Source organism: Typopeltis vanoorti, chromosome 9, assembly GCF_054136105.1.
Source record: "Typopeltis vanoorti isolate ZY-2024b chromosome 9, IOZ_Tvanoo_1.0, whole genome shotgun sequence".
NCBI classification, from domain to species: Eukaryota; Metazoa; Arthropoda; class Arachnida; order Uropygi; family Thelyphonidae; genus Typopeltis; species Typopeltis vanoorti.
Genome location: NC_143557.1, coordinates 26,323,266 through 26,338,923, shown reverse-complemented (window position 1 = coordinate 26,338,923; position 15,658 = coordinate 26,323,266).

Genomic DNA, 15,658 nt, shown 5'->3' with positions numbered 1-15,658 from the left:
TTAGCAGATCACGATGAAGGTGAACTGACTGATCAAGGCTTGATTTTCCAAAACGAAAGAGTTCTAGAAGAAGAAAGGAATAATGAGGAAGATGAAGAAAAGAATTCGTTAAAATATTTACTGTAAAAGGATTAGCTGAACTATTTTCTAAACTAAATCAAGGACTTCAGCTACTCGCAAGTATTGATCAAGAGACTGATCGCTTCGCCAAAGTCGAAAAGAAAATTCCAGAAGCAGTCAGATGTTAACGCGAAATATATGTAGAAAAAACGAAAAAAAAACAGACAACAATAACCAATTTTCTGATTAAAAAGCCACTCCCGATCGCGAGAAATAACCATATCGTCCAAATGAGTGACAGTTACTCACCTGTTTAATTAAAGACACCGTTAATCTTTTTTTTGTTTGTGTTTATGTTAACTAATATTTAAAGGAATTTCAAATTAGAGTACGTGCATATATTTTTAATATGTGTTTATGTAGTTTTTTCTTAAATTTCTCTTTCTTAATATTGTATTTATGTATTTATATGTATATGTGCTAATAAATAATTTATAAATGTTTATGTAACATTATACATTTTTAATGGTTTTAAGTTAAATAGAAACATAATTGATGAAAATATTATAACGGAAATCAAACAAATCAAGAATTTGAAAAAGCCTTCGACTTACGTCAGAATCGACTTACTATGGAGACGTTGGAACGGAACCCCGTCTTAAGTCGAGGACTACCTGTATTTGTATAGTTGTAATTTCGCTGAACTGACTGACCAATATCCACTTTATTCAAACCAGTAAATATACTAGCAGATGGTTTTCAATATCCATTCACTTTCCACTCTAAAAATACTGAACCAACTACTCACCCACCGCTTTTCTACCTCCCATTTTACGTCTCTTGAATAGTCCTTCCGTTGTTTACCAAACATATCAACAGGTATCTTCGTTTTTCTTGATACATCCGTCACTCCACACTCATCAAGAATGACTTATAGGTTTCACAATTGCTCGTGTTTGCCACAGATATTCAAAGAAAAATCGATCATTATACACCTCTACATAGAATGGACTTACATTTCCAATATCATAATACAACCACATCATAGCAGGTATTTATACTCTTTATAGGAAACAAAAACAAAGCCAAAGGCGTTAAAATTTGGTTTAAAATTATTTGTGCGCTGCTTTAACCTTCTGATTATCATTTTATTCCAAGTACTTGTTGCAGAAAATTCGATTTTGATAGTAAGAAAAGATATACCATATGTAAAAAGGTTAAAAAAATACCCGATAAAGTAGGTTAAGTTGCTTCGGAGAAGAGACAGCACTATTGACTATTTCTAGGCATTTAAAAAGGAACTTTCACTCATCTTTTTTTTTCTCGCGTATTAACCATGGCTAATTTTATTTTTATTTTATTTATATTCATCTTGCACAACATGTTTTCACGAATGCTGTCCGACGTGAGCTTCATAAATCCGCTATATACTACAGAGTTACAATTGCTAAACCTTTCATTACTTAAAATAATGCTCAGATGCCTAAACGATGAGGTCACCACCGTCAAACCTGGACATTAGAAAATTGGAAACATGTGATTTGGTCAGATGACTCGACCTTCACGCTGTTTACTACAATTTCTTACGTTTGGAGAACACCCAAAGAAATTTGCAATCCGGAGTGCGTGGATTGCGGATTGCAAGTTCATTCCATTAACTTGCAATTGGCTCCCCTGTATTCAGGCGGGTAGTAGAATACCCCAACCGCACTCTGCTGTCGTAAGAGGCGATACATGGAGACCCAGTTCCCGGCAACAGACGTGACTTGCTAGATCCCAGAAGACGGTTATCTAGCCTGGTCTGATGTGTATAACGTATATATGACACACCAAGGGGAAAGCTTTTCGGAACCCTTGATGTTGAAAGAGTCACTTATGAAGCCACAAAAAGTTTTGAAGATTGGATCATGGGATGTCAGAACACTGTACTAGGTAGGAAAAACTAGGCAGGTAACAAATGAAATGGACAATTACAAGTTACATATTTTAGGCATCAGTGAACTCAGATGGACTTTGGTCCATCTTTACTGGTTTTGGCAGACTTATAACTAAAGAGAACAGGAGAAAACTGTTCTCCGGATCAGAAGAGAAGCATGAAAAAGGAGTGGCGCTAATATTGAACCAAAAAGTAACCAGTAAATGAGAGACTTATAAAAGCCAGGTTCTATTGCAAATTTATCAAACTTTCTGTTGTGCAGGTTTAGCACCTACTAATGTTGCAGATGAAGAAATAAAAGAATGATTTTATGAACAACTCCAAAAGGTAATTAATTCTATTCCAAAACACGATATGATAATACTTATTGGTGATCTTAATGCAAAAGTGGGTAAAAGGTCATGTGTAGAAGAAAAAATCCTTAGGTTTAGAGACTTGTGGATACCGAAATGAAAATGGCACGATGTTTGTATCCTTTTGTGAAATGAACAACTATGTCATTGGAGGAAGTAAATTCAATCATAAAGAAATACATAAATTGACTTAGATCTCACCGGACAGCAGTACAAAAAAACAAATTGATCATGTTGCTATCAATAGTAAATTCGTAAGATCCATATTTGACGTGAGAGTCAAACGTGGTGCAAATGTTGGTTCTGACCACTTCTTGTTAATGACGAATTCGAAATTAAAACTTCAAAGTGTATTAAAAAAGAAAAGGAGTTCAAGAACAGCATTTGATATTGAAAAATTAAAAATTAAAGAAACAACAGAAAAGCTTCCTTGTGAGATAAAGAGCAGATTCGATATATTAGAAATAGAGGAAAATCAAGATGTAACAGTAGAAAACAACAAAGTAAAAGAATATTGGAAAACCTCAGGAATATACATAATGAAGTTGTTGCATATGTAATTGGTAAACGAAGAAAAACGAAAATAAAGAATTGTTAACTGCAGAAACTTGGAAGATCATTGAAGAGAGAAAAAAGATTAAATCATTAATGAACAATACAAATTCAGAACGATTATACAGGGTGTTCGGGATAAATTTGACAGTTTCGTAAGGAAAAAGAAAATCTTCTTTGTATCTATTAAATTTAATGAATTGACAAAAAAACATTACAGGCAGAGTTAATTACAATACTATCAACAAGATTTACTCAAAATAACCACCATTAGCATCGATCACAGCTTCAATTCTGCTTCGGAACCTCGAACAAGCTGATGCTACAGTCTCCCTGGGAAGGGCCGCAAAAACTGTTTTAATTTTATCCATTAACTGGGCTTTGGTATTACTGGAAGTGCGATTGGTGTCTTTTTCAACTGCGCCCCATACAAAATAATCCATGGGGTTAAGGTCTGGGGAGTTTGGAGGCCAAACATTTGGACTGGTGAAGTCGTAGAAATTTTCAGACAACCATTTTTGACTTTTCCCAGAGGTGTGGCAAGGGGCCGAATCCTGCTGCCATACATACGGCCTACCATTGGCTACCCTTGTTATCCAGGGCTTGACTACAGTTAGCAACTCCACGAACAAAGCCCGAATTCCAATGCCAGGGTTCTTCAACACCTGTTCCTGCAGATTTGCGAGGAATTCTGCTGTACGAACGCAATCAGATCGTCTGCTAGGGATCTTTCTTCTTGCTACATCCTCGTAGTCACCATTGTAAGTCTCTAGTTCATGCCTGATTGTTTTTACTGTATTCAGGGAGCATTGGGCAGCAGTCGTAATATCCTTATTTTGATGGCGGGCACGAATCATCATGATACAAGTTATTCTCTTCCATGATTCAGGTGGGTTCCAGCTATCCATCCTTTCTGACATCTTGTATATGAATGAAGAAGGGTCCAAACTTTTAAATGAAGAGAAGTGTGTGTTAATACATGTAACTTACGGAAAAATATAATTAATTATAAATATGTCAAATTTATCCCGAACACCCTGTATAAGGTACATAGCAATTGCTATTTTGAATTCAATAAAATCGTAAAGAGAGCTACAAGAGCCGACAAGAGAAAACATATTGATGAATTAGGGAAAGAAGCGCAACATGCTGTAGAAAATGGACAAATTAGACAACTTTATCAGATTATAAAATAAATCGGTGGTAACAAAAAAGCAATCCCTTCCTCCATTAGAGACAAACAAGGGAAGCTATTGACGATTGACTCCAAAATCGAAGCAAGACGGAGAGACTATTTTGAAGAAACTTTGAATATAAAGCCAGATACAGGATCACAATAGGCGCAAAATATTACAACTAGTGTAATACCCACTTTGAACATTTCCAAAGACGAGATTTCGTTGAGCGAAATCAAGGATGCCCTGAAGGCACTAAAATCTAACAAATCATGCGGAAATGATAATATCGATGCCCAAATGTTAAAAGCTGATCTTAACACGACTACTACCAAATTAGAATAAAATATGGAAGACAGAAAAAATTCCTAAACACTGGAAAGAAGTAATTAATAAGGAGTAATTATACAAATCTCCAAAAAAGGAGATTTGACCAAATGTGAAAATTGGAGAGGAATAAGTTTGTTTTCAATTCCTGCAAAACGTTTTAACAAAATTTTAATATAGATTAAAAAAAATCGAATATTTCCTAAGAGAAGAACAGGCAGGTTTTAGAAATGGTTACGAAACCATCCAACAAATATTCACTCTTAGAAATATAATCGAACAATGTATGGAATTTCAAGCCCCACTTTACCTAAACTTCATGGATTTCAGTAAAGTATTTGACTCAGTAAATAGAGAGAAACTTTGGAAAATATTATAAGAATACGGAATACCTTATAAATTTCTCAACATTATCAAGAATATGTATGATGGCAGCAAGTCTTGAACGGAAGTAAATGGAAAACTTTCAGATTTCTATATCATTGAAACTAGAGTTAGGCAGGTTTGTGTGCTATCTGGTCTATTATTTATAATTTTAATTGATTGGATGACGAAAAACTCAAAAGAGGAATACGTTAGGACTTTACATCCACACTGGAAGACCTTGATTTTGCTGACGACATTTTGCTTTAGCCTGTCTAAAAACTGATGAATTTGCTCGCTGCGCAGAAACTGTGGGCCTTCATATAAACAAGAAGAAAACGAAGGTCATGCGAATAAATGAAAAATCAAATAAAGAAATTAAGTTAGAATATGAAACAATTAAATATGTTGATACTTTTACATACCGTGGATCAGTAATAAATAAACAAGGTGGCACTGACGAAGAAGTTTTACAAAGAATTGCTAAAGCACAAAATTGTTTCAGATCATTAAACAAATTATGGAAACATCAAATACTACAGTTCGAGTGAAAATTAATGTATATAAATCTATTGTGCGAGAATACTGCTATATGGTTGTGAAACTTGGAAACTTACCAAAGTTGGGCACAAAGTAATAAATTGGACATTTTCTAAAACAAGTGTTTAAGAAGAATTTTAAAAATCTACTGGACAAATACAATTACTAACGAAGAACGTTTAAATAAAACCTTCTCCAAGTCAATAGATGAAGAGATTTGCCTAAGAAGATGGAAATGGAAAGGACATGTTCTTCGCATGGGGATAAACAGAATTCCCCAAGTAGCATTGAGTTGGGCTCCGGAAGGAAGACGCTCTAGAGGGCGTCCAAAATTAACTTGGAAAAGTGATGGAATCCGAAATGAAGGAGGCAAGATGGGGGAGTTGGGCAGAAGCAAGAGCAGCTGCGAGGGACAGTGGCAGATGGAAAACCAGCATTGCAGCCTTATGTGCCAGTAGGCACGGAAAGACTTGATGATGATGAGATTGGCTAACTCATTCATTTCAAAAAAATTCTTGTATATCCATACTACTCATATTATAGGAATGGAAACCATGAATATCTAACCTAAACCATTGCCATTCCTACTAGTAAGTTACGGAGACTCGTCATCCAGGGGGCGGAATTTAAAAAAAAACGTAATCACAATTTTAAAGAAAAGCAAAATAAACGATTGCGAATTATTTGTTTAGAAAATAAATATCCACCATTACGAGAGCAAATTTGTTCTTCTCACTAAAAAGAGTAATTTGCCTCTTGTTTAGTGAAAGAATCAATTTATAGACGCGATGAACGGACAAAGACTAGACAACTAATCGTTATGAGTAATGGTTTTACCAATATTATTATTGCAGAACCTCGTCAGTAAATTTACTAAATACCATGTTAAAGATTGCTGATGATAATTAATTATGTGTGAATAATCGGTACATTACTGGAATGATTTATACATGTAATTTCGAAAAATTATTTTCAGCTGGATCTAATGATCCCTATAAATAACAAAAGCCGTTTCAAACAGTGTGTGCAATACTTATTATATTTTAATTCACTTTATACGCTTCTTTCATGAACACAAAAATGGATTCATTCCAATGGCTTCCCATTATTATTATTCTAATTAAGCGCTTTAATTTAATGTCAGCGGATTAATAATTTTGATGATGAACAACTAGAGCGTGAAACATTTCCTTTTAGTACAGTATAAAATAAAGGAATATTGATAGTTGATATATTCTCAAACTTTATAGTTTCCTTTCCGAAAAACTAATATAATTCTTAAGCGAGAGCATGATAAATGAAAACGATCAGTGGAAAAATGTTTAGCTATTCCTTTTATTGCTGTAATAGTAACAGATCTTCGTGCGAAGCAATGCGATAAAGTGACAACTTCTTGAGTCGATAAAATTCGTGAAATTGAACATTAACAGATATTTCTGACATACAACCTAGCACAACCTATGAGGAAAATATGCACTTACTTACGGATACTTAGAAGCAATGCTACCGTAAAGAAGGAATTTTTGGATTTTTCGGGTCAATTCTCATTTCGGGTCTCACTTTATTCTATAGCCTATAGCCTTTTGAGGCTATATTAATAGCCTAAAAAGATGCTATTCGATGAAAATGAGATCGGAACGCATCATGAGACAAAGATATACTTGTAGAGTAAAATCCAGCATCTTCCTACATAGTTACTGTTTCTAATAAGGTTCTTATTCTTCCTATACGGTAACAAAAGGGAAATTGCTTCATTAGGGAGAATTAGGAAATAAAAAACTGCTACCCGTTAACCATTTCGCGTATTTGATGTAACCTTCTTTTTAATAAAATGTTTATGGGACTGTGTAAAACTCACTTGCTTGTTATGTTTATAATATTTCATCGATTAGATTTCATAAGCAATTATCAATTAAGCACTCATTCTCGTTTAGCATATTCAAGTTTTACTTAGAAATGGAATCAGCTGATTTGTGTTATCCAATACGTTTTCAGTTCAGTTAATAATTTGGATAATGAAATCTCTATGTGAAACAAAAATTTATTTTTCTATTTGTTTTTATTCACTCATCAATTAATTCTTATGAGCGAATTGCGTTACATTTAATAAAATAAATTTGAAGAATTTCAAAGTAGTTAATTAAAAAATTTTTAGGTCTTTGACCTAAAATTCTAAAGTTTTAAATTTGCTGGCTTGGGCAATATTAAAACATTGAAACGTCAGTGAAGCATTTAGCTGCCAGTTCCTTCCAAATGACAGTTTCTTGATATCTTCCAGAAACCAATGATTAGTTTTTGAGATAATTTGAGAACCGCACGTCTATAGAAATGTCTGTCCAAGATATTCCCTGTTTTAATTGAACTAGGAAATTCTTTTACTTGCCGCATAAGATATTCAATCAACTACTGTAAAAATACTCTCACGGTATAACATTCCTCATAGTTGAGGTGATATGGATTTCATCAAACACTCTGTAGCTTTCACGATTCGTTTATTTGAACAAGCATACAGATGATCTTACTTTGAGTTTGGTTTTGATCCTGCTCGAGTTCTTCAAACAGTAACAAAAAGTAACAAATATACACTTTTATATTTGTCTATTTGTTTACAATGCTTAGCTCGAGTTTGATATTTTTCCTGAAGTTGAAAGGCGTTTTACTATCTTCTGGAAGAAAATACTTACCCGATGACGTTCTCGACATTAATGTCTAGAAAAAAAAAACATATAACCTTCAGATAAACGAGGAAAAAATACTTAAAAATCCGCAGTACGAACGACTCAATGAAATGCAGCTATCCCTCTCGGGACGAGAACGACAAGGAACACTGCGACGGCATCACTTTTAGCTGTCGGCAAACGATAGCTTCTTCCTTGTCAAAGGAGCTTCTCCTTTGACAATGATAAGTCCTAAGCTTGTAGGGACATCTTTATTTTTACTTTCGTTTCTGGGGAAAAAACTTAACTTTTTGACTCCAATTTTTTGATAATATAAGGTAGCCTAATATCAGAATTAACTGACTTATTTTATTGCAAGAAACATATTAATCTATAAAATGTTTTATAGCAACCAGATTTATTAACAGTATTAAAATCTGCTTGCTTCTTACATGGCATGAAGGAAAGAAGACAATTAAATTATGAACCAGATAGTAGATTTCAAATTTGAAGAAATACTAAATACGAAAGGCGTTTCAAAGTAAACAGCAATTAAGACGAAATTAAAATGCACGAATTCGGAATTCAAAGGTTAGTTTACGAGATCTTCATCAGAATGCAGGAATTAATTTGAAAGAGACAAACCTAGTGGCTGTGCGCTTCTCGCAACCATATGACTGGGGAAGGAGTGTCCTAGGTTCGATTCCCGTCGGTGACGTGAGAAGCTGAAGGATCTTCCTCAGCCATAGCCCAGTTAGCCGGTCTTGGGCGTGGACAGTAGGGATTTTCCCTCAGTTTATTCTGGGGTTTTTCATACCGCAAAGCAGGCAAAACGGCCTTGAGAACTCAACAATACGGACATAGGATACACCGGGGAGTAGGACTGACCACCTTATCCTGTGAACGGTTTGAGGTCCAATGATTAATAAATCCTCGACACCGCAAGGTAAAAGAGGGAAAAGGTAGATGAGATGAGATGAGTGACAAAGCAATTGGATTGGTTAGAATCTCTGTCGAAGCAATTAAGACCATTAAAAACTACCAGGTATCTTTGCAAAACAAAATTAACAAATCATGACCTTTACTCATAGCGTTAACTGAAATCTTTTGGCTTAATCATAAGCCTCGGCAGTTCATTGTAGCGACGATATCAATCGTACACATTTCAATTTGCTTCAAAATCTTCTCGATTTCTAATATTTATTTCGTTATTCAGTACAATTAGAAAACAAAAATAAAAATAAATGATAAATATAGTCTGGAAAGAGAGCTTGCGACGTGTAATATGTGGAATAAATATAGCCTGGAAAAGTTTGTTACGTTGCCTTTACTATTTGTTGAACAGTTTAATATCCATTAGTTTCTAACAGTTTTTAATATATATTAGTTTCGTGTTCATTATAGTAAACGTCTAAACTGATATTACAGTAAGTGGTTTTGCAACAAGCTACAAATATCAGTAAAGCAGAATATTTGAAGCGCAAATAACAGAAAGTGACCCGTGCTTGTAACATGATGACTAGCAGTACGATACGTAAATTGTCCGAGATCTGCGTGCGTCATGTTTTTGATCAAGGACTACTAATATCGATGTAAGATTATACAGTGATTCTTGTTACATCGATTGGTGATTTAAATATATATATAAAAATACATTTCCAGTGATTTCTTTGAATTCTCTTACGAAGAAATTCTAATCAATGCAGGCTATTTTTATACGCTGCCATGGTACTTGTTTTTATTTTTTCCTGTGGTACATGCCGCTAGTTCTCGTTTATGCTCTTTTCCCTCCGCGTCCTTGGTTGTGTTCTTCCATGCATTTCTATGCTGACGTGCCTATTTGTCAAAAAAAAAAAAATTGCCACATGAAAAATTGATCCCGCATGCTCTCTGTTTTTTGAGTGGGAAATGTAGGAGGTTTCGGAAGGCGAAGGAGACTTGCAATCTTTGTTGCCTCAGAAGGAAACTTTTCGGCCTTGCTGACACAATTTTATCTTTGAAATCTTTTACCTGACTGATCGTATGTAAGCGAGTAATACGCGCTCTTTTATATTACTGTGTTTCCTGTCCATCTGCTTGTCCAGGGAGCTCTTTTAGGATATTCTCTTCCATTTTGTTTTTTTTTTTTTTTACTTTAATCAATATTTGGAAGTATGAGAACTGAGATTCTTGATTTCTTGGCTACTTTTCTTTGCTGTGGAAAATGCTATATGCCCTGTCTCGCAGGTTTTTGTGGCAATTTTTTACGATGGATAGTGATGAACATCTCAATGAGAATTTTTTCTGTGCGTTGGTTTTCTGTAGAGTAAATATCTAAGATTATTCTGTTTGGAGATATTCAGGCTAGTATCTTAAAAATCAGAGTTTTTTTGTAATTCCACAGTGAACTTTAGGCCGGGGTGTAAGATGATCGGCAATATCTAGCCATACGATGAATTACATCATCCACATAACTTAGCCAAAGTTCACCTTATAGTTCGCAGTCCTCTATGGCTTGTTTTTAATGATTCTTTAAATAGATTGGCTAATTACTTCAGGTAATATATGATTTATTTAAAAACTGATCCTTTAGGATAAGAATTACAACTCAAAATTTCACTATGTTTACTTGGTTGATGTAATTATCATATGGCCCTATTGTATAGAACCCTTACAGTACTTTTGCAATCATATTAATAACACTTCCCCCTGTATAAAGGTTACTGTCGAATTAAACAACAGATCTTTTGCCATTTTAAGGACGCTCCTCGAGGTTTCCGAATTATTCGATGACAGAAAACCAACACACACACACACACACACACACACACACACACACACACACACACACACACACACACACACACACAAAGAAGATATACCTCTATGCAGCGTTCCGCCACTATCCACTACACTCACGCACACACACGGAAGAATTATACAGAAAAAAGAAACCAAGAACACAAACACCTGTCTAATCATTCGAGAAATGAATAAAATAAAAATGATAGGGATCATCCTAAAAGAGCCAACAGACAATCCAAATAGGTTAAACACGAATGTAGGAGAGCATTCCCTTACCTCAGGGCAAGATCTGAGATATTGCGCCAAGAATGCATAAAAGTGGCTTTCGAAACCCTGTGAACAACATTACAAATCTTCTTCGCCTTTCAAATCTTCATATTCTCCGCTCAGAAATGTGGCTGTGTACAAGATCGGTTTTTCGGGTGGAATTTGATGTGTGCAAAAAAATGTTTCTCCAAAGGCTTAGTTACGAAACATTCTCGTGTCAAAACACATCAAGGATGTGGAAGGGAGAAGGAAAAAAAACATAAATCAGGATAGCAGCACATACCTTAGAATAGACAAATCACCAAGTACTATGGCAGAGTTCTGAAATGTCCCATGCTGATTATAATTTCTTCGACAATGCATTCAAAGAATCATAATAAATGTTAAAAACATGCAATCATTGTATCAATAAACAAACTATAAATCGACATCAAGTTTGGTCGTCTTTAATCAAAATTTAGCTCAAGTAGATGTCGAACATTCAATGTATCAAATCGCTAGTCGTCATGATACAATTTGAAAAGCGGGAGCGCCACGTTATCTATTTCATATATTATATGCAGTATATTGACGATATTTTTGTTGTTGTTGTTGCAAAACCCTCAGCACAATCTTCGCGTGGTTAAATCTCTACTCCCAGTCTGCTCGGTTAGCCTAGTGGCTTTGCGCTTCGCAACCATATACCTGGGGAAGGAGTGTCCTTTGTTCGATTCCCATTGACGACGTGAGGAGCTTAAGGATCTTTCTCAGTCATAGCCAAGTTAGTCGGTATTGGGCGTGGACAGCATGCGCCCCCCCCCCAGTTTATCTGGTGATTTTCATCCCGCATTCCGTGAACACACAGGCTACATTCATAGGATATAGTACTTAATTCCTCATTAGGAGGGCTCAACCAGTCCTAAGGGGCGATCAAGGAACGGAGGGAAACCCCACACGAATAACTAAATAAGTGCAATCTGAGTTCAGGTAATTCCCCCATTCTTACGACGCTTACTATAATGCGCATGAAAGCTACATAGTAGACAGTAAATCTTAAATAGTAACAAATAGTGAATACCTGGCATTTACTCAAGACATACTCGTACTTTCAAGTATGGATATGTATGTATTCACAATCGGTTACACCTTCATCAAAGTAGAGCTGCTTGGGTTAGATTAGTAATGTGATTTTGTCTGTATTAGGTTTTAGTCATCAGTAAATTTTTTCGCTCAGAGTATTGCATTTATAGAAGGAGAGACAGCTCTTTCGAGTTACCATCAATGTGAGCAGAAAATATGTGAATGGATTTTTCTTTCCAATGGAAAGTGGCTTCTTTCAGAAAGATTTCTTTTAATATAGTATAAGATTCGATATCATTATTATCAAAGTAACTTCTAGTCGCATGCACTCAAGTAAGAAAGTTTCCTTGTTTGCACCTCCAATGACTGTAAACTCCAATCATTATCACCATATCGAAGAAAATGCAGTCAGACAGCATTTAGACTCCAAAGATTTTTCTGTCAATCAGACTTGTATATAGTGTCTCCATGAAATTTTGATTCATTTCCACAAATTCATTTCTATGAATTTTGCCTCACATCGGTAAATATGGGAACGACAATATCCGATCAAATAATTAAAGGGGGGGGGGGAAGGAGCAGAATCAGTTATCAAAGGAGAATTGAGTCTTTGGGTGCCTTAAGAACCTCAAATGAGAGTTTTCTCATTTATTAATATAAGAACAGGTTTGTTTCAAATTGGATTTTCGCCTACCTATATGAAGAGCCGATTACTGATGTGGAACGCTGCGATGCAGAGTGTTCATTTGCATCTTTTGTGGCGTGTACTAATTTACTTCCATTTTATCAGAAATTTCTCGTTTATTTTTCCAGGTTACACCGCAAAATTAAATAAATGATGTGCTGAAACCAGCTCTCGATAGCTGATTGTTAAATCGACAATTGCTATAAATTGAATGGCGGCACGCACTTCAATCCCTAATAGCTAGCGGAAATTGAGTGATAAATGTGTATATGGTGACACGAAAAATGGAGCGAGGGCACCCTTTGTGGTTCCTCTCGGCTCCTAATATTAGCTTTCAACATACATCTGCTTTGGCTGCTTCTTAAGTTAATGACATTTGGATGTTCGTCGTCTGTCAAAGACTTCACGATTCCAGAATTGTTAACCTTACAGATCTTTGTTATATTCCCATGATTTCTCAACTATTTGTCGTAAAGTGAAGATCTGATCCTGATAGCCTCTATTTGGCCTGAATCCAGTTTGTTCTTCACCAAGCTTCTCTTCCACAATTCTTCTCAAGTATACTTGCATAAATCTTACCAGGAACACTCAGTAGGGAAATACCTCTGTAATTCTCACATTAAGGTTTATTTCCATTTGTATATATGGGTACTATGAGAGCTTTACTCCAATCATCCGGAATTCGTCCCTGTGTCCAGGCCTTCTGAACTAGTTTTTGATGGCTTCTTCTACTTCAAGTATGGATATGTATTCTTGATTGCATTCCTGGTCAGTGTTTATCACTGGGCTGTTATCACTGCTAGTTTCATTTAGCAATTTTTCGAAGTACTTACTCCATACTTCAAGGATATCTTTTCTTCATGTCACCTTTTTCATCTCTAATTCCTTCTACAGTTGTTTCCTCCATTTTTGAGCTTCTTCAACAACCTCCAGAATATCTTACCACCTTCTTGATATTTGTTTTCTATGTTCTTACCAAAGTTTTCTCATTACATTTTTTTGCCAGTTTTACACAGAGTTTAGCTTTCTTACATTTGTCTCTGTATTCTCTAAGAGCACAAGCTGACTTATTTGCCAGGATATTTTGATATGTTTTCTTCTTTTCCTTCACTGCCACTTTTATTTCCTGTTTCCACCATGCCTCTCTGGCTGACTCAATCAGGGTTTTCTTCAAGGCTTGCCACTGAATCTCAAAGGTTTCGTTCCTGTTCTCAAACTCCTTCATTTTTTCTTCAACAATACTTGTGTATTTTAGGTACAGTTCACATCTGAGAGATGCTCAATTTTTATTCGCTTTAAATTTATTTACAAATCTAGGTGTTCAAAATTTAAAAAAAATAACTCATTTGATAAACAAAAATATTACTAACAATATATATTATACACTTTTATTTCAAATTAATAGCAAGCAAATAATATTCGGAATATTGTGTAATTAATATAATCGAATGGAAAGGTGAAATCTCGTATTTATAAATTAATGAATCGGATCAAATTGGAATCAAAATCGGATCAAAAATTGGAAGCACCGTATATGTTGCCTTAGCAACATAAACGGTCTATTTAAAGCACCGGTTTCAACAAATGATTTGATGAACGTCGAAAAAGAGAACTTATTAGCATCTCTCCAAATGTGATAGGTTTTCACAAGAAATTCCTTCCACTAGACAAGAAAGAGTCTCGAACAGGAAGCACAGTGGAGACGTTCTTCTTGGCTTCATGCCAAAACTGATAGAAAATCTTTGCTCGAATTCTTCAAGAAGGAATTTTATGGCGTTTTGATAACTGCCTTACTAGTTAACTCTTTTTATTGAGCACTGCAGAAATTACAAAGGAACCTCTGTGATACGCATTTATCAGATTCTGCGAAACAAATTCCGGACCATCTTGATTTTGCTTTACTGAAGTTATATTATTTCATTCATCAACCTTTTGAGCATTATTCAATAATTACATTTTTTTTACAACCCAATACAAAATATTTGTTTTAAAAGAATAGCTAAATGCAGTTTAAAAAATAATACGGAGGTTTTTGGAATATTTTTATGACAAATAAGTAGTACGTTTTTATTTGTCCTTTCATGGGTGTTGTAGCTATCAAAGCATGCTGTCGCAGTTATAAAATGAATGCGAATATGTTTGAACTTGTCGTAAATCAAAGGATACTCTAGAGTAAACTTAATCTCACTAGCTAAGATTTCTCTGCATCTCTGTTCATTTAAATGCATTGTGTGTGTGTGTGTGTGTGTGTGTGTGTGTGTGTGTGTGTGTGTGGTGCTCGTAAACCTATTGAGTACATTAACACCAGTGGTGGGCGAGGATTTCTTAATATATTTATTATGTTGTATAAACACTTTCTCTTTTTTTTTTTTTTTTTTTTGTTGCGTATTCCGGAGTCCCTGCTCTAGAGCCCAAAATTGAACATTTGCAGGTTCTAAACTGGGTGGAATTAGAACCTGAATCCTGTTGGCGGAAAAGCAAATGGTGGCATAATATGCATAATATGCATAGAAACATTAAAGCATTCCCAGAGGTTTATATATATATATATATATATATATATATATATATATATATATATATATATATATATATATATATATATATATATATATATATATATATATATATATACAAAAATAAATATTATCGAAACGTTTTAGGACAAGAATAAAGCTGAAAATTATGAAGTACTATCTAGTCAACTTATCACCAAGAATCACAAGATGGGGTAAAGTTCTCAATGAAGATTCATCTCCTTCATTCTCAGAGTGAACTGTAACGGAACAACGAGAGGGTATCCTAGAAAATTAGGATAATGTTTAAATGGGAGATCGCTTGGGTTTTCTTCAAAGAGAGATGCTTACGAGAGAAATGGATATAATTATAAGCACTGTCAT